General features: G+C 40.2%; 1 pseudogene; it reads left to right on the top strand.

The window, feature by feature from the left end:
* The first annotated feature begins 2,921 nt into the window (after positions 1-2,921).
* On the top strand, positions 2,922-3,816 carry LOC118707999 (annotated as a pseudogene).
* Positions 3,817-21,199: the final 17,383 nt, after the last annotated feature.

Raw genomic sequence — 21,199 nt, 5'->3', positions numbered from 1 at the left:
CTTCCTGGCATATTTAAAGCAATGCATTCTTTTAATCATGACAAAGGAGTATGGTTTACCTCTGCTGATACCAATTAGAATTACCATTTCCTTTAGGAAAGTGATTTTATTTTATTTTAATTTCCCCTATCACCATTTATTCCTCCTATATACTCCCCCCCCCTCTTTCTTTTTTTAAATCATTTTTAGAGCTTTATTGTTGAAAGTATTACATATGTCCCTCCCCCGCCCCATTGACCCCTTCTAGCCCACCCCACCCCGCTATGAAAGTGATTTTGAAACTTTGGTAGAAGTTAGAATTGGAGGTGCCCTATTAAACTTATGGACTCCAATGTTCTCATCCCAATTCTGTGAGTAAGCAGGTCTGGGGTGGGCCTTGGAAATGCATTTCTGTGAAACATTCCAGGTCATTCTGAAGCTCAGATACTGCACTCTGAGACTCCATAACTCCATTCCACATTCCACTGGTGCTGAACTGCTAAGTCTTAGTCCCAGTGTCATTGACTTGAACAATTCCTAGTTAGCATGAAAGTTTGGAAACTGCAAGCCACATCAACCTTGTTCCATTACTTGTGACAATAAGCTAAGGAATGTTCAAGAGCACAAATAGGGACTTGCTCATCTTATCATTGAAGGTCACTCCCATAAATCACCTCCCACCCTGCCTGCTGATTGGAGTCAATGACAGCATTACCCCAACTCCCCCTTAGTAACCACCTGATTGAGAAAATGCAAGAAATTCAACTACATGGTAATAGTGAAAGGGTTTGAGAATTATTAAAAAAAAAAAAAGCTAGAAACCTATTTTTTCCCCATGCACTTTGCCTCCAGATTACAAACATCGCACAATACCCACATGTTTAACAGAAGAAGCAAATGTGAGAAGACACCATTATTTTATTTAGAACATTCCATCTTCCCTACAAAAAACGGGTTTCCAAAATTCACCTTAACTTTGTACTAAAGTCCAAGTCCATAGCAAGTGCTCTTGAAATAAGAATGTGAAACTATGGTCCCGGGAAGATCCCCGTTTCAATTGAATCCTCATTAAGGTATCAATTAAATGAATGCAGTGGCTTTGTGGGGTTATTTTCCTTCAGCTCTTCTACTGGTCCTGTGCAAATCGCTCCAACAGGCTTCCCCAGAAAGGGACTTCAGAAACAGGAGCTGTCTTCAGGGGAGGAAGAGTGAAGTGTTGATGTGCTGACCCCTGGGCAGAAAAGCCCACTGACAGATGGAAAGAAAAAAAAAATGCTGAGAGGATTAGATACAAAAGGATCTTATAAGCAGTCAAGGTGATAGCATGTCCCTCTGTTAAGAGGCCACCACATATTAATAGGACACAAACCATGTGAGGGGTAAACAAAATGCCTAGGAAACATGTGGGCAAACAGGGGAGATAGCGGCCATCTGAATAGCCAGGTGAAAGCTCTGCCAGCAGTCTGTTGGGCCTCTGGAGGTCGGATTTGAAAAGCCTAAGAGGGTTATGCCGATTTCAACATCCACTGTTATCCCTGGGATCTGGAGGGCAATTATAAAGTCATCTTTCATAGCGGGCTATCCCACAAACATTAGTCGGCTGCTATTTCGCCTGACAGTTGGGCCAGCTTCTGGTTCAAAAATAGCCCATTTGTCAGTTTCCTCTATGCCCTGCTATTGTGAAAGAGGCAGAGTTAGAAGGCATTGCTGGGACGCCGGCTGAATCACTTTGAAACTGTGGCATTGGTTTGTCAGAGGAAAGAGGGGACTTTGGGGCCCAGGGGCTAGAAAAGGATCGTGGGTTGTGCTAAAGGAAATGCCTACTTTGGGAAAGCTGTCTGCGGAATTCCCTGAAATGAATTGCACATGGGAGCTGCACAAAGACTTCAGAGATCTTTTAGATTCACGGCCCCATACCCTTGTCTAGCTCTGCCAGGCTTCCCTCTCTCCTCTCATTCTATTTAAAGTGATGGAAATCAAATAAACAAGACAGGAGTTTGCACCAGGGCCCTCAGGAAAAGCACAATAGCCATTGACAAGTGCTCAAGAAAGGTTCACATGTTATGAGCACACCATGTGCCTTTACTAACGACTTACTCAACAGCCTCTGAATCACTCCGCATAAAGAAAACTCCTTTTAGACTAGGAGAGCCCAGCCCGAAAGTGTACAGCTCACAAAACACACAGCCGCCTTTCTAAGAGACAGAACCTCAACACTAAACCATGACAAATATTGCAAGGGGATTCCAGTCCTTAAAGGAATTATTTGTAACGCCTGTTTCCTCATCTAGATACGAGGCGTCTCCAGTCAAGCCTCTTAGTGTCTGGAACGTGCTCACTGTGGACTCTTGATTTGAGTCACGATCAAGGCAGCAGGATGATAAATCAATGAAGTATCCATGATGAGAAAACACTGCAGTGGCAAAAGCCATCATACAAAATCATGTCGGTGCAATTGTCATAGAGGCCCAGGAAAAATGCACCTATTGATAGATGGAGAATTTATATACAGTTGACCTCTGAACAATGTGGAGGTTAGAGATGCCGGCCTCTGGACAGTAAAAATTAAAAAAAAAAAAAAAAATCACTGTATAGCGTTTGACCCTCAAAAACGTTAACTACAGTCATCCTTCAATATCTTCAGGGAATGGTTCTAGAACATCCCACAGATAACAAAATCCACAAATGCTCAAGTCCTTTTGATAAAATGGCATACATCAACACATATAGTTAACCCTCCACGTAGAGTTAACCTTCTATCAATAACAGATTGAAAATACTGTTTTTGATGTGCTGTTAGTTAAACCCATGGATGCAAAACCTGGAGATATGGAGGGCAAACTGTATATTTATTGGGGGAAAATCTGCATGTAAGCGAACCTGTGCCGTTCAAACCCATGTTGTTCAAGAGTCAACCATGTAGAGTAATGGTGGTGCTCCAGGGCCGGGGGGGAAGGCTGGTTAGCTGCGTTCCTGCCTCCACCGAGGATGAAGCTTATGCCTCCCACCCAGGCCCCAGGGTCCTGTGGGACAGGCTAGCAGCCATGAGTAACGGGGAAAACAAATCCTGAAGGAACTAGATGAGTATTATGAAAAGTTTAAATGGGAGACAGACAGCAACCAGAAGAGGAGAATGCTGCATTGCATTCAGAGAGCCCTGATCTGGAGCCAGGAGCTGGGCGAGGAGAAGATCCTGATTGTGAGTCATCTGGTGGAGCTGGTGGAAAACAGGACCAGGCAGGTGGACAACCACATGGAACTCTTTGAGGCACAGCAAAAGGTCAATGACACCACTGGCCACAGTGGCAAAGTTGGCCAGGATAAATCCAAGAACAAGACAATCACACAGTTAGAAAAGCCCAATAACAAGAGGTCTGAAAATCTGGAGAATGCAGGCAATAATCACTACAACAATGAGATCATCTCAGGAATGCCTGAGAAGATAGCAAAGGACTCCAAGAAGAAGAAACACTCCAAGGCCAAAGTAGAGGGAAGCATCCCCTGCAGACCTTCCCATCCTAGACGTTCCCATTCAGAATGAGCCCATGTACTGAAATGATCGGCTGTGATAATGATGAGTGCCCCATCGAATGGTTCCACTTCTCCTCTGTAGGACTGAATCATAAACCAAAGGGCAAGAGAACAGTCATAAACCAAATGTCAAGGGGAGAACGAGAAAACAATGGGCAAAGCCCTGGAAAAATCCAAAAAGGAGAGGGCTTATAACAGGTAGTTGGTGGGCCTTGCTGAACAGGTAGAACTAAGCCAGTGTATTTATTACATTGCCACCTTTGGTGAGGCTCAAAAACTGTATACTGTATATTTTTAAAGAATTTTATAAAAGGAGCCATTTCTTTTGTAGGGATGGCAGTGATTCTCTGCCTTCTGCTTTTGTTGGTAACATGTGTAACAAGAAAGTGGTCTATGGATCAACATTTTAGAAACTATAAATATAGGTTTGATTTAAACACTCTAGTGAGTCTCAGGGGGGGAAAAAGAGTCAACCACATTATATATATATATATATATATATATATATATATATATATATATATATATATATATATGCTAACTGTCTGGTCAACTGGTCGGCCATTCAACCAATCAAAGTGTAATATGCTAATGATATTCTAAGGCCACTCAACTGCTCTCTATGGTGTGCACTGACCACTAGGAGGCAGATACTCCAACTGGTAGATTAACTTGCTGCAGGGGTCTGGCTAATCGGGACTAAGCAAGAGGGGCTAGACATGCCCTGGAGATCTCCCGTGGTCCCTCCCTAGCTGGCCAACCTTCCAAATCCCTCCCCAGCCTTGATCATGCACCAGTGGGGTTCCTCGACCTGGCCTGCACTTTCTCACAATCCGGGACCCCTTGGGGATAACAAAGAGCTGGTTTTGGCCCAATCCTGCAGGCCAGTCCAAGGGACCCCACTGGTGCATGAATCAGGCCTCTAGTGTGTGTGTGTGTATGTGTGTGTGTGTGTGTGTGTGTGTGTGTATGTTCTATCTCATTTAGAGAATGGTACCAGCTTCCTTTGACATACTTAAGTGTAGAAACGAAAACTTGCACCTTAAAAAACTATTTGATTATGTATGTATGTATGTATGTATGTATACATTTATAAGGTAGGGTGGAAGTTTATGAACACATGAAATATATTTTAATTATATATAATATAGTATGTATATGCCTGTATTAGTTTCCGAGATCAGACAAGATCGTGCGCGTTCAGGGTGGTATGGCTGTAGACTATGCCTGTATTAGTATGAACCATATGAAACTGCCCTTTTTGAAGATTAAAAATATTTTTATTGAACATTAGCAACATCACATGATTCAATCCAATACACATGCATGGTGGCCATTAAGCTACTATTGTTTCATCTCCAAGTCCACCCTAAACACTGATTTGGATGCTGGGACTGGAACTCTACAGACCTTATTTCTGTGTTGCCATCTGCTCTCTGCTAGGCTGTAAAGTAAGAGGCTCTAGAGCACATGTGTCAAACACAAGGCCCGCGGGCCAAATCCGTCCCGCCAGGCCTTGCAATGTGGCCCACACTGCGCTGTCATCACTGCACTCTGCTGCGTTTCCATCACAATGACAGTTTATGACTGTTCAGTAAACCATTCGGCCCGCGATTTAGGCTGGATTTTAGATTTTGGCCCCTTCTCTGATTGAGTTCGACACCCCTACTCTAGAGGAAGACTGAAAGGTGAGAAGAGACTAGAAAGTCATGCCTCTTCCTATTGGCTTATTGTTTTGGTGAGCATCCCCCTAGCACTGGCTTTTGAGTACAGTCTCCAATCCTATAGTTTTACATACATCTTTTTGCCCCATATTCCAAGAAATAGTCTCACTGCATCCCCTCAGATCAGGTTCCCCCCTCCAAGCTTCTGATAATCCCAACTCCTTCTTAACCTAAGAAATAGTAACTGCTTACACATCTGTTATTTATTTAGCAAATTTTAGTATTCTAATATCTGTTTAATAAATTCCATATATTAAATTTTCTCTGTTAAAATAACTGGAATGGTTTTTGCTTTCCTTACTAGATTTTTACTGACACAGTATGTATATGCATTTTAAATGTCTACTCTCTATATATATTCTTATTTTTTATATAAATAGAGAGAAACAGAGATAAAGAGAAATATAAAAGCCTAAAATAACAATGATGCCACATATATTTTAATATATTCAAACACTACTGGCTATTGGAATTATGTATTTCTTCAAGGCTAGCTTCCCTCCAAGCCCACAGAAAATTCATCCAAGTGGCAAGAAAACATGTGTAGCCTTTATACCAACCCCATTTAAAAATCATTAGGTCATCAACCTGCCAAACCAGAAAGACTTTGATGACAAATAGTGAAAAATGATGAGTTCATTTTTTGTCTATGGGTCATTTGAAAAAAGTGGTTTTGATAGCTAATTCATTCTGCTTTTCCACTCATATTTTTTAAAATTCTGCCCAGTTTTGACACAAAAATATTTCTAAGATGCTCACTCTGATTAATGGGACTGTTTCTTTCAACATTATACATTGCTGGGTTGTCTACCCTCTCCTTGGTCATGAGGAAGAGAGACTGACTTCAACATCATTGTCTACATCGGCTCTCATGCCTCATGACCATTACCAATGGCCTCAAATTTCAGTATTTGGTGTGGTCAACTTTGCTATTCCTAATGTTAATACATGGACCACTCAGTAAGAAATAGTTTTTTAAAAGGCCCAAGAAAAGTAATTGGTTTCTATCCAGCAACTACTGATCTCAGATCTATTTCAAAAAAAATTATATTAAACATATTACATTGCACAGAAGGCTATTTTCTCTTTTTTAAATATATTTTTATTGATTTCACAGAGGAAGGAAGAGGGAGAGAGAGATAGAAACATCAATGATGAGAGAGAATCATTGATCGGCTGCCTCCTGCATGCTCCACACTGCGGATTCAGCCTGCAACAAAGTCATATGGCCTGACTGGGAGTCAAACATGATCTTCTGGTTCATAGGTTGACACTCAACCACTGAGCCATGCCAGCCAGCCTAGAGAGCTATTTTCTAATCAAGATGTTGTACCATTTTCTTGTAAGTTTGCATGCTCATGATAGGCATGGTGTGTTATAACATAGATGCACTGATATGTACAACTGGTCCTCCTTCAGTAACTAGACTTATACATACAAGTATGCAAGCAGTCACTCAACGCATGCCATAGCCTCCCAAACTAATTTTAAAAAATTAAATAAGCTCAAGGGGGTTTAAAATTAACATATAAAAATCTCCTATGCCAAAATCATAATAATGGGAGTTATCAGCAGTGTACAAATATTTGCAAGCTGGTTTTCCCACCATCCTCAACTCTGCATGAGCAAACCAGTTGAGCAGACTGCCCAGCATATCAGAGGCACATCTTATTATAGCACATGTGTCAAACACAAGGCCCTCGGGCCAAATCCGTCCCGCCAGGCCTTGCAATGTGGCCCGCACTGCGCTGTCATCACTGCACTCCGCTGCATTTCCATCACAATGACAGTTTATGACTGTTCAGTAAACCATTCGGCCCGCGATTTAGGCTGGATTTTAGATTTTGGCCCCTTCTCTGATTGAGTTCGACACCCCTATATTATAGAATTAGATTCTGTGCCCTGCGGACTTCCCAATGACATCCTTAGCAGCTGCCTTCTACCTACCCTAGAAGACACCTAAAGTTCACACATGCATCTCTGCATTCGAGTTAAATAAGAAATGAGACTTGGGATTTAAATAACCCAATTTCTTTGCCCCTTGGTTGAGGGTCCCTAGCAAGAGCACACCCAATTGCCCAGTCTCATAGTGCACTCAGGAACACACCGTTTATTGGCTCTCCTATCTTCCTCTTCCATACATCCTTCCTGGCATCCACTCCCAACTCGTTATTTGAACCCAAATTTTTACCTCAGAGTACATTTTGGAAAATGAAAACTGAGATAGGCACTTAACACCTGAGCCTGTCCCTGGCCCAAATGCTCAGCATCACATGTTCATTGCTGATTCTCCGAGGGTTGGGACACAGCAAAATCCTCTTTCCTGAGAGGACAGTTTCTTGACTCCCTCACAATCACATCATCTTTTATGTGAAGAAGATGAGGTTCCTAGTGTGGTCCCTCTTCTGGAAGTTCTGGGAATATAATGTACAACATGGTAACTATAGTTAACAATACTGTATTGTTTATTTGAAAAAATGCTAAGGGAGTAGATTGTAAAAATTCTCATCACACCCCCCGCCCCAAACTGTTATTATTTGAGCTGATGGTTGTTAACTAATTGTATTGTGGTAATCACTTTGGAGTTTATACATATATCAAGTTATTATGTTGTATACTTTAAATTTATATAAGGTCATATACAAAGCATATCTCAATAAAACTGGAAAAAATTAAAATTAAAAAAACATACATACTTATCTGTGACCAAAATAAAAGGAAATAGGTGATGGTAACCAGAACAAGGACATTTGCTTCCCTGCTGTCCTGAGAATCAAGTATACAAGCTGCAGCTCCAGCCCAAGGAAAATATCCACATGACAAATGGACACTTAATGCCCTCTTTCTCATAAAATGAAAACACATGCACGCATGTGTGCACACATACACACGCATGCACACACACAAATTGTTTTTAGCATATTCACATCATTTAAGTAACTGTAAGTGTTAACCATACTTTAACCTATCTTCTTTATCTCCAAATTGTGGAATAAAATAATAGTTAACTTCAGACAGTGTGGATATGTTTACTATACTTTGCAACAATGGTATATGGATGGCAGTAGGTACTCATAATCTCAGTGTGTAATAGGCCAATGGCCTCTATCTCCTGGCTGGTATTTAGATATATTTCCTAGAAAGGCTACTGACTTAAAGTGTCTTTTTTTTTTTTGTCACCTCCAAATATATCAAAGAGTGCCGGGTCCTCCTGTTTCCTTGGCAGGTGACAGTTAACATCTGCTTCTCACAAGACCGATTTTAAGCTCTATCTTCCGGGATCATTCTTATCTGTGTGGCCAAACCGGTGCCGTGCTCTTAAGAAGGTGAATTTGACAATGTGCTGCCTCGCTGTGATAAATAAAGTTAGCTCAATGGGATATGCTTTGGGAAGAAGGTTCTCAACCCTCAGCATACGGAGAAAATCCCAGTTGTCCAAGTTTGCACTCAAGGGTCAACACTGAAGAATCTCTGGGTGACAGGTTGACCCTGTGATTTTGAGATTTCGAAAATTCTCCATGGAAAATTCTCCAGGCATCGCAACTTCTATATACTGCAGAAAACTCTGAAAAATAGACCATTTAACTGCACTGCAATCTTCAATGCCATAGCAATGCTTTTAGATAAATATTTATCTCTATCCCTTAAATTTTTTATCTGTAAAATAGATATAATACCACTCACCCTATGTGCCTCAAAGGAGAGCAGGAAAAAATCTTACATAATTGTCTTTAAAATAGAAAAAAAAGAAATCATTGTTTGGGGTGCAGAAACACTAAGTAGCTTAAATAAAACAATTTTTGAGGCCCTTTTGGAAGAATAAACATTTAAGAAGAAGAAAATAAGATAAGAGAGAAAGGAAGGATGGAAGAAAGGAGAGAGAAATAGAAACACAAGATAGACTAAGAGTGATAACATGAGTGTATTTTGTTTATAAGAAAGTCATAAAGAATAGAATAGAAAGTTTACATTTTTTGAAATTTTGGGAAAGTCAGTGAAAGAGAAATAGAATAATGGTCATAATGTTGTAGTGCATTTAGAAACATGAAAAATATTGCAAACAATATCGCATCATATCACACTATAAAACATTCAGTGCCAAATAATTTGGTCCAGTGCATAAGAGACAGTTAGAATGCCGAGGTAGGATTCATATAAAATTTTTTTGAGTATAACCATGAACATGAGTTCTCATGAGAATGTCTTCTGACATAGAGTCTCTTATTTAAAAATAAATAAATAAATAAAAGAGAGAGAGCCATTAAACTAGCCAACTGGTAATTCTTAACATTTAAAGCTGAACAACAGCCAAAAATTAAAAATGCATCTTTTCCCTCGAAGGTTTTCTGACCAAAACCTTAATGACATTCCTTGAGTAAGTCCTGGAGCTAAGCCCACTTATATGTTAAGGCCTATCCCAGCATTTCACTATCCATAAAGCTCCAGAGGCACCGGCTTATACTAAAAGTGCTTTTCCTTTTTGGTCTATCTGGACACTTACATTTTGGTGCCATCCCTAGATCTCAACCAGCCACCAAAATTGTGTTAATCCTATGGTTCCCCTCAAATAATTCTATGGGCTCTCACTAAGTAAGTAAAAGGCAAAAAACTTTCCTATAGCTAAATATATTGCAGAAACACAGGTTAAAAAATTTTTGCAAATTTTCAACACACTTGAAGATGATGACTCTGCATAAGAAAATAAAATGGAACTTTTTTTGAAGGGGAGTTCACAAGATTGGTCCCCCATGAAACAGACTTTATGGAACTCTTTCTGCACCACTCCATTAGCACAGCTGCAGCCTGAATAGAAGCTAAATAAATTGGAATGGCATAACATGGAGTGGAGTTGAATCAAGTTGAATGAAGTGGAGTGGCGTGCCTCAAGGAAGCCTTCAGAGACCTGTCCCCATAAAAACATGGAAAATCAGCTATGCTTTGTCCCCAGTTTTTGCAGGTTTCCCTCCTCTGAGTGTTGAAATCCTGTGCCAGTCCTTTCTGGAGCCTAACCACATCCTCCAAACCAGCAAATACTGGCTTTTTGGAGCCCTTGCTGACTGATCCCCAGTTGGTTGTTTTCATTCTTGGATTCCTCCTCTTTTGTTCTCACTGGGGCTGCACTAGGAGGCCCTTGGTGAAGCTCACATCCTAGAAACGTTTCCTTCACCAGTTGTATCTAATTTCTGAGAGTCCTCTGACTTGTCCAGGACTAGATCCAGTTGTCCCTTCCAGAACAGGCCCACCGCCAACCATTTCCACTCTGTCAAAGGAACTTCCACTTGATTATTCTAGTAGGCAGGAGGCCAGGGAAAGGGGAAATCTTCCTAATCCAAGAAAGTTTTTCTCTAAGGTCATTTTCCTTGAGCCCCTTCTCCCCCTGACTCTGCCACATCTCAGGACAGTAGGTCTGAGCCAACTTGTTTCCAACGTCCAGGAAATAAACACACTTGCTAGAATCCATAATTGGATCTAGCTGCTTCCTCTAAGTTCAAGAGGTCCTTTTTTTCACAATTTCTTTTTGCCTGTAAAAGATAGTACCTTCTGGTGACTCAGAAGACAGCTGAAGTGACACTGCCCTGGGACCTAAAGAATGGAAGAACGGTTATATTGAGATCCTTGGGTCCCTAACTGTAATCACTTCTGGTCGCTGGTCTTTATTCCTTTCTAGACTATCCCCTTCCATTGCGACCCACAATTCTAGCCCCATATCTGAGTTCCAGAGTTGATTGGTGTCTCCTGTCTTTTACACCCACCCCCATCCCCATGTTTCTAGGAACTATAGTTCTGCCCACATGCTCCATCCAGTCCCCATAGAAAACATACATATACCATTTCCTTATTCTGAATTCCCACTTCTGAGGCCTCGGGCTTTTCCTTCTGCAAAATGCCCCTCATTCTCACTCATCGTTGATTTCCTTAGACCCACTAGTACTTCAAGGTGCTGTCGATCCTCACCAGGCTCCTGAGGCCGCTGCTCATCCTGGACCCAAGCCTTGACCTATTAGAGTTATGAGTAAGCCCTACTTTTCCCACATCTGACTCCATTCTGTGCATACGGGCAGCAAAGCAGGTAGTTTTGAAAAGGAAGACAATTAAACCCAGATTCTAGAAAATACAGCTTATAGTTTATATATGCACAATTTCTTAAGCGATCAATTTTTCAAAGTCAGAGACATACCCACCAACTAGCCAAGAGATTCCAGTTCCAGGGAATTTGGTTTCACAAGAAAGGCCTTTCAAGCGAATGATTTATGTTCACATGGAATGAGCACTCTGTTGAGATCTGAATTTCCAAGGTGAAATGTATCTCTTGGCTGCTTAGAGGTCTCCGTGTCTCTAATTGTGCTCCTAGCTTGGAAGCTGTTGAACTGCTTGGACCAGCAGAGAATTCCTGATGTGTGATGCTTCCATGGGAAGTCCTATTTGAATAGCAGAAGGCTAACACATCTGATGGGCCGACTGCCCACTGGGCCATCTTGTCTGCCAACACTCCCACATTTATTAAGGTTCTTTTGTGAGATAAAGAAGTTGGACACCTGGATCCTTCTAAAAACAAAATAAAATTAAAGCTGCAATTACCTGTCTGCCCCGTGCAAGGCAATCTACCTTGCTGTCCTTTTGGTTTTACTGGTGACAGGCAGATGTCACCCAGAGCAATTTGGAAACCTGAGCAAAGAGAATTCAGATAAGATTCAAAAGAACTTAATCCAAAAGTACAACCTTCTTGCCAGACAGTGAATATAAGAGCTAACAGACGGGGAACTGGAAACAAGTAAAGAGACTCATTATAATTACCAAGTCTCACCCCTCCAGCACTCCTTTCCCCTCCTAGCTGAGGCTGACCAGGTCCCAAACCACAGGCTAGTCCCACTCCAGATTCTGGGACCTTCGTGGGAATATGATATTCTATACAAATGCTTGGAATTAAATATCAGATAAAATTTGCTGCTTCAAGTTTAATAACTAAATCTTCTGTTTTGTCCCTACAATCAAGGCATAATCTTGGGTCTGTGTCTTGAGGTCCATGCTTGATTTTCCTGTTTTTGCTCATAACATACAGACCTGAAACCAAATTCAGTTCTTTGGGTAGATCTCTTAAAGAAGTACTGCTATATCTCTTTGATGTGAGCAGATACTTAGCCTGCTTGGAACCCCAAATGAAGACCTTCTCCTCATCAACCCATCTCTGTGCCCTGCTCATTTGATGAGATACACTTGTATTTCTTGCGATTTCACAGAGTTTAACCATAATAAAAACAGCTATTGGTCATCCTCAGAGCATTCTGCTGTCCCTTTCTGATGATTCTCTATTCTCTGAGTCTGCTCCTGAAGTTCTCCTTAGTTCCTGGTTCCAAATTCTCCCACATCACTCCTTTTATTTTCAACAACGCATAGTTTCCATCTTCCTGAGAGAGCTACAATACTCCATTCTGCCTTGTACCCAAGTGAGTTTTTTATAAGGCTATTCTTTTTTTTAACAACCTTGAAGAAGGGAGCCAAATGTTACACAATGTTTTAAAAGTAGTTTTTTTACATCATAGATTCTTAATAAGAGTTTGTTGAATAAATGAATGAATGAAAACATGAATCAGAAACTCCCATTTCTATCAAAAAGAAGTTCAACTGTGGCTTGGATGTGATCAAGGTAAATATAAAGTATGGGTTATATGCAGTACTATAGCTATTTGTCCAAAGAGAAGGAGGTCATCAATATTGGCTCAAGTACACTAAGAAATTTAGGTCAACTGTAATGGCCTAGAGCACATGTGTCAAACACAAGGCCCGCGGGCCAAATCCGTCCCGCCAGACCTTGCAATGTGGCCCGCATCGCGCTGTCATCACTGCACTCCGCTGCGTTTCCATCACAATGACAGTTTATGACTGTTCAGTAAACCATTCGGCCCGCGATTTAGGCTGGATTTTAGATTTTGGCCCCTTCTCTGATTGAGTTCGACACCCCTAGCCTAGAGCATTAGCTAATTTTCTAAAGGATTGTAGTGAATTCAAACCTACTGTATAAAGATAACTATGAGTGTGCTAGAAAGAAAGAGAATTAAGTTCAAGAAGAATAAAATTTGAGAGTGGGACTCCTCTGATAATGATCCTATTGTAACACTTGGCCACACCTTATATATGATACTGGTCATCTATACTAGAGAAAGTAAAAATGGCTAATAGTGTCAGATACTGTTTTAAGTGATTTACATGGGATAACTCATTTTACTTTAACAAACTTTCATGTGAGGTTTTTATAATATTCTAAACCAAATTTACAACCTAGGAAATTGATATATAACAACAGCCAACATTAAATACATTTTGAAGTGCTGCTCAAAAAGTGCATAAACTTTATTCATTTTACAATTTTTCCTAGAACCAGTTAGTTCTCACATAAGCCCCACTAATAAAAACTTAGTTCAAAACAAATGAGAGATAAACAGAACAAATGTGTGTGTTTCCAAGTTTATAAACAAAAGCTTGATACAGCTCAAAATATGGTGGTCATTAGTACTTATATATAATATTCTGACATCTTCCCTTGCCTATGTTTCTTTTTCCTAATTGAGGAAATCTAGAATGAAGATAAATTTTATTGAAGTTTTCAAACATTATGCTAAAATTTAAAAAGCACATCACAGATTGCCATATATTGTATGACTCCATTTAATTAATTGTCCATGATAGACACATCTGTAGTAAGAAAGTAGATTAGCGGCTGTCGAAGGCTGAGGTTAAGAGATAGAAGAGTTGGGGGTTGAAGTAGTATGTGAAAGCTAAGAAGTGCAGGGTTTCTTTTGGAGGTAATGAAAGGATTTTAAAATTAATTGTAGTGACAGATGCACAACTCTGAATATGCTAAAAGTCATTGAATTATACACTTTAAATGAATGAATTGTATGATATATGTGTTAAATCTCAACACAGTTATTTAAAACATTCAACTTTACTTCATGTATATTCTCTCTAGAGAAAGAGAGACTCAAAATTACAGGAAATGACTCAAGCATGCTGTTTCCTATAATATTTCTTTTACATTTTCATTCCCTGGGAACAGAGCTTATGTAAATGTGGAAGTAAGCAATGGGCATATCATTCAATAAATATAAGTCCTTGCAAGCCTAGTGCTTTCAATGCAGGAGTGTAGACAGATGTTAAGCAAATAAATACAAATTAAAAATGTAAGTACAATATTGTGTTGAATGATTACACAGATGAATTATTGGGCATTCGGCCAAGTCTTCCTTTTATAATGAATTTTCACTCTATTTATGCCTCTGTTGACTACCTTTGTCATATTTTGTCATTAAGACTCCAAGTGCTTTGAGGGTAGAAACTGTACTTTATCCAATCCTGGGTACAGTGCTCAGAACAGCAGTATACACATAATAAATATACACATAATAAATTCTTATTACACATTTTTAGTTAACCCAATTAAAAAATATCTATCATTATCAGAAATACACAACTCTGGCTGAAAATAGTGAAATGATCTACCTTCATTAACCTCATTCCTTATCTAGTTGACTATGCACACCAAAACACAGAATAGTACTTTACTAGGTGTACTAGTTAATAATGGCAGATTTTGTAATTACAGAAAACATGCTATTAGTAATTTCAAGAGAAACATCAAAAGTGCTTTATTCAAAGTAATGTCCATAGCTAGTAGCTACACATTTCCCCCATCTTTCAGGTAATTTGTGGATACTGTCTCAATAAAACTTTTCTTGTTTTGAGGCAAACCATTCAGAGACCAAATTTTCCACTTCTTCATACATTTTGAAGTACTGCTCAGAAAGTGTGTGTGCCATCGATGGAACAAGTGGTGTTCTGAAGGAGCAAGGTCTGGTGAATATGGCGGTGGGTTAATACTTCCCAGGCAAGATCTTTTAATGTATCTTTAACTGGTTTTGAAGTGTGTGATGGTGCGTCAACATGAAGCAAAATTACATTGCCATGTCTTCTGGCCCATTCTGGTCTTTTCACGATCAAAGCATGGTTCAAATTGATTATTTGTTGTAGGTAGTAATCAGTATTTACAGTTTCACCTGGTTTTAGAAGCTCATAATACACCACACCTTCCTGATCCCACCAAACACAGAGTATTGCCTTCTTTCCAAAGCGATTTGGCCTTCTAGTGGATGTTAATGGTTGACCTGGATCAACCCATGATTTTGTGCATTTGAGATTCTCAAATAAATCCACTTTTCATTGCTAGTCACAATTCAATGCAAAAAAGACTTTTGTGTTATTGAAGCAACATTTTACTGATGAATTTTCTGTTTTCCATTTGTCTTTCATTCAGTTGATGAGGCACCTATTTTCCTTCCTTTAAAATCTTTCCCATTGCTTGTAAATAATCAGAAATTGTATGATAAGCAACATTTAATATTTCTGCAAGTTGTTTTTGAGTTTGACAAGTATTTTCATCCAATAATGCTTGTAATTGTTGGTCTTCAAACTTTTTCAGTTGACCTGGACGTCCACATCAAAATCATCTTTCACATCAAAATTGTTTTTCACATCAAAATCATCACTTTTAAAGCATTTCAACTAGTGTTCACAAGTGTCTTGAGATGGAGCATATTTACCAAACCCTTCTCGAAGTATATGCTAACTTTCAGCAGCACTTTTCTTCAAAACAAAGCAGTGAATTAAAACTTTCCACAAATGCTCTTTTTTGGGCATGAAATTAGACATTTTTAAGTGTAAAAAGATCTATGATGTTAACACCTTCAGCAAATTTAACACATGAAGTTTTGAAGCTTGCTTTCAATACAACAAAATAGCATATATATCAAATCACATATATATCAACATAGGTGTAACTCCACCTATTGGAAAAAATCTGCATTATTAACTGGTACACCTAGTAGGCCACTTTAAAGTTTTTTGCTGGCTCTTACTATTGGAGGTCTATGACATTTGGACTATTCCCTTTCTTCTCCATATAAGTAGATTTTAAATCACAGATGCTACAGGTGTGAAGAATCTGATTTTCCCCCCTCAATAGGCAAACTCAAGTAATGCTTCTCAAACTTTAACATGCATCCCCACCCCCCGCACACACACACACACACACACACACACACACACAGCGATTTTTAAATATTGCAATTGGATAACCGCAATGAAAATACAGATTCCTGGTTTCTCATAAAAAGCCAGAAACCCTACTTCACTGCTCCCACAAGACAGCAAGAACATATACACCCTTGTGGTCCACAGTCCCCCTGTGAACCACTAGCTACTGCGGATGTTAGGTGTTTAGTCCCCTTTCTAAACAGGAAGAAAATTAAGAGACTGGCTTGAAGCCCACTGCTCTCTCTGTACCACAAGGTTACCAAGAGGAAACAAAATGATGGGGATCATTCATATCCTAGGTGTTGATCATGCTAATACACTGGGTGACCTAACAGAAATTTGGTGCTGAAGTTTAAATCTAAGTTTTGTGAAACTCCATTTGATATGTTACATCCCCCCAAAAAATGTTCTTTTGAATTTCAAAAAGAAGAGTTAAAGGGAAACCCAGACTCTTCTGAGAAACATTAAACAACTTCTACAAAGATAAAAAATGGACTTAAATTCCTCTGATTTATAGTCTCTTAGTTAGGATCTAATTCCTCACACTCTGAGGGCCTTGCCCAGCCATGTTGACCCATGGTTTCGCTTTGATTAAAATAAATTCCTGTGTGGTTGGAATGAGGGTAAACAAATTCCTTCTCCTCATATCACTTCCTGGTTTCCCTTTACTTGGGATCGTGTTCTTTGTTTATGGAAGATTCTGAACTATTCTGAATCGAATGATACTTTCTATTTCCTTTTGACCTTCACCCAGAGATACCTCCATCAGCATCCTGTTCAACAGAGCTTAGGACTATATCTAAAACACCCTCCAACATCTTACTCAAATGCTGGAATTAATGAGTATGCAATGAGTCTTACTGTGGTCATCATATAAACACCACATACAATATGTTATTCTCTCTTTTCCTTGTGATGAATAGAATAAAATAAAAGGCATCCTGATGGGCTATGTAATGTAGGGAGAAACACTATGACACTATAAATCAAGGTAGTTAACTCCTGGTGCCTTCCAGACAGTAAGTACTATTTGGGTATAAATACTTGGGCATTTATTCATTCATTCATTAAGGACTGTCTGAGATTGGATTTCCCAAAACAAGGGGATCTGAGAAAAGGATTCGAAAAGAATTAATTGGGAGGTAATGCCAATACTACTAGGATGTAGAGAAGTGAGGTAAGAAAAGGAAGGAAGAAAATAAAGATTCCAATATAAATCCCCTGCCTTCTGCCTTGGATAGCTAAAGCAGCAGGGCACCCAGTGCTGCCATCGTCTGGGCCCACATGCAAAAGCGGAAATCTAGGCGCCCACCCCCACCCCCACACACACCCACACCCAAGACACAGACTCACTGAAACTCAGTCTCCATAGCCCACAGGGCACCTACATTTCCAAGGTATACACCCTGATTCCAAAACAAAGACTTGAGGTCCCCTGACCCCAGACTATGGAACTATGACTCAGTAGAAATTCTCACAACTAGACCTGGGTGCCTTTCCCATTCAAAGAAATGCCTTTCTCTGCAAAACTTGGATCAAAAGAAATCCGGCCCTTCCTCCCAGAACACAAGGTACCCTCATGAGCACACAGGCTCTGGCTGGTGGTAAGGTACTAGGGCTACCATGCTGAGCACAGCTGTCCAGAAGGAGCTGCTCTGTCTTTCCACCCAGCATCTGGCCATGGGAAAGTTGACCCAGGGCTCACCCAGCCCCTCCTTGAGGAAATGTTCTTCTCTTGGAACAACAGGAGTGACTGCTGAGCTAGCTGGGCTAAGGCCTGGTGTGGCGGGGAAGAAGGAGTATGGAGAGTGGGCTTGCCAGAAAGGCAAACAGGAGCCCTGATGCTCTATGTGGCTTAAAGTAGAGGGATAGGGAGGGTAGTAATCACCAGTCCTGATGAAGGGGCATGGAGAGGATGGGCTGAGATGTGCTGAATGTCAGAGGAGGCCCAAAGTACAGTGATTTTAAGGCTGAGGGTGCTCTGACCACTCTTCACTAAGGACGCTCCAAGCTCCTTTTTGCGGGATCTCTGAAGATCTGAAGGGCTGGCTGGGGAAATGAGAAACACTTGGATACCCTGGGTCCTGAGGCCCTTCCTCCAGGACTCCTTCTTAAGCAGTCAGGCTTACACCACCTATCAACCAAACCTCAATCAATACTTCTTGCCGCCTCACTGCCCCCCATCTTCAGAGTCTTAGTGCAATAGCACCTGTCCTGGAGGCACAGCCAGATGCAATAACCTCTGCAGAAACAGAACTGTGGAGGCCAGAACAGCAGGCAGCAAATGTAGAGCCTCCCAGGAGAACTTAAGACTCTGGTGGTGGTTGCGAGTTTCTGGAGCAGAACTCTAGGGCTCCAATCCCATGCCTGCCAGGGTCCAAGGCCATGGCCACCAGAATGCGCCTTCCCATTCTGAAATCAGAAAATAAAGTGTGAGGCTGACAGAAGATGTGAATGGGAGCCTGCCTGATAATACCCAGTGCTGCCCACCCCTGTCCACAACATTCTCCTTTCTCCTCTTCCCTCAGATCTGAGTGGGGGCCTCCAAATAACACGCTTCCTGACACATCCAGACAATAAGGATGTCCATCATGGCTTCGACAGTTTATTCTATTTCATTGCTGCCTGTTATTTGAACGGCATCATTTATTTGTCCAAAAGCAGAGCCTGAGATAAAGATTCCCTTAAATGAGAGTGAGGAATAAGGAGAGTAGAACAGGAAAGGAGGACACACCAATACAAGGGTCATTATTGAGGTCACCACTATGGGCAATGGGGGCTTGATTTTGACCCCCCCAGAGTAGGCGCTTAATAAACATATTTAGTAAATGAATGGGCCCAGAAAATTGGCAATAGAAATAGGTCTTTGAGCTTCCTAAACTTGTCCTTTGCTTAAGTTAAGATGTCACAGGATGACAAAACCAATAGATGGGAGTGAGAACCAAGTAGAATGCATATTTGAGTGTTTATGTGGAATGAGAAACCTAAGTGTGAGCGGCTTTTGGTGGGCAAGGATTCTGTCATCTGAGACAGATGTTAGCAAGTTCCAACTTCCAGGGATTTGTGTCAAATGCTGAAATGATGAAAAATAACAACTACCACAGCCGTTGTTTGTTGTGCCTCCTGCTGAAAGAAATATCTCCCCTTGGATGTTTTTCAAACATTTTAAACTTATATCCAAAACCAAACTCCCAATTCCTATCCCATACTTTAAATATTCTCCCTGAGTCTTTCGAGTCTCAGTTAATGGAGACCCCATTACTATCCATCCCCCTTCATGTACATCAGTAAATCCTGTCATCTCAGACTATAGCTAATGTCAAACTACTCCCCACCCAGGCCTTCCATTCTCCAGTCCAAGACACCCCATCATTGTTAGCCTAGATTTTTGCAATAGCTTTCTGCCATTTCCACCAGAATAATTATATCCCACCAAGATCACTTTCCTGGAAGACTCTTCTGATCTTTATACCTTTATGACATTATTAAAGGTCATAATTCCATGTGGCTGCTCTTCAATAAGGCACGAACTCTATTTACAGCATCACTCGGGCCCTTCACTTTACTGCCAGCTTTGTTCCTGGCTTTTTCAATTCCACTTGGCTCCTAATTTCACCTCCTAATTCCAGATTTTCTCATGCCTCTTGGACGTGTTGACTGAGCTTAGTTTCCTTGGGTGGAACCTTGCCATTTTTAGAATACTAAATTTAGCTCACACTGACCTCCCTGGTCCATCACTTCTTAAGTCCCCTAGAGTAGACTAATGCATTTTTGTTCCTGTTCTCTGTACCTATATGTCATGTGCCTCCAAGAATAACAAACACCTAGGCATAGTCTGATCCCTTCGGGGGGGGTGGGGGTGGGGGGGGAAGCACATGCCCAGAAATGAGGACCAACATGAGGGTTTTTTGAGACAATAGGGGATCAAGGAACTTAGTGGTTATGCCATTCTCAACTTTAAATGGGAATTCTTGTATGTCAGGAACCAAATGTTTGGACATTTAATGTCCTAGAAGACTTCTCTAGCCGTTAATTACTAGAATTACCAGTATTTTTGAAGGACATCTGTAAAAAAAAAAAAAAAAAAAAAAAAAAAAAAAAAAAAAAAAAAAAAAAAAAAAAAAAAAAAAAAAAAAAAAAAAACTATCACTAGCAAAATTGAGAAATCAAGCATCAACAACCAGAAAATCTGAAGACTGTTATTTCTCATTTATGTTCTGAAGGACCTGCCATTATACTATTGCATCATTCTCAATTAGAAGCACCTTAAATTTTTTGACAAAAGGTGTTGAACTCTGAAAATTATCAATAGGGCATGAACTACTACTTTTTTTCGCTCCACATTCAGGAAACTCAAATTTAAAGAAGGAAGAACAAGGTATTTGGTGTGATAAGTGATGCTACCCACAATCCTGTATATAGTGGAGAGGTACATTCTAAATTTTTTGATGGCCAGGGTTCTTTCTAATGATGAAGGAAATTATAAGTCCTTGAATTAAAAAAAAAAACATAGTTTCCATTTTTTTTACATATGCAGAATGAATACAAATAGGTATAAAATAACCCAAGTGAAACTTCTTTTCTTTGAAGATGTTTTAGGCTTTATTCTCTAAATTGCATTGTATTTCTCATTATTTACTTCTTTAATCAATATTCTGGGACACACTTTGAGACACACTGATGTCAGATGTCAGTTAACAAGGAACCCCATCAGACTGAAGCAAAATAAACATTAACTGCTCGGGTAGGCAAGAGCAGTATGTCTTGCTACTCAGGGCTTGGTTTTAATCCTCGCCTGTCAATGCCAATTCCTGACACAAGGATCTTCCTGATCAGTGAAGAGGGAAGGGAGATACTTTACATTCTTCTATTATGTG

This window comes from Pipistrellus kuhlii, unplaced genomic scaffold (assembly GCF_014108245.1).
Source record: "Pipistrellus kuhlii isolate mPipKuh1 unplaced genomic scaffold, mPipKuh1.p scaffold_m20_p_6, whole genome shotgun sequence".
NCBI classification, from domain to species: Eukaryota; Metazoa; Chordata; class Mammalia; order Chiroptera; family Vespertilionidae; genus Pipistrellus; species Pipistrellus kuhlii.
The sequence above is the reverse complement of the archived record's forward strand: the minus strand, read 5'-3'. Positions and strand labels throughout refer to the sequence as shown.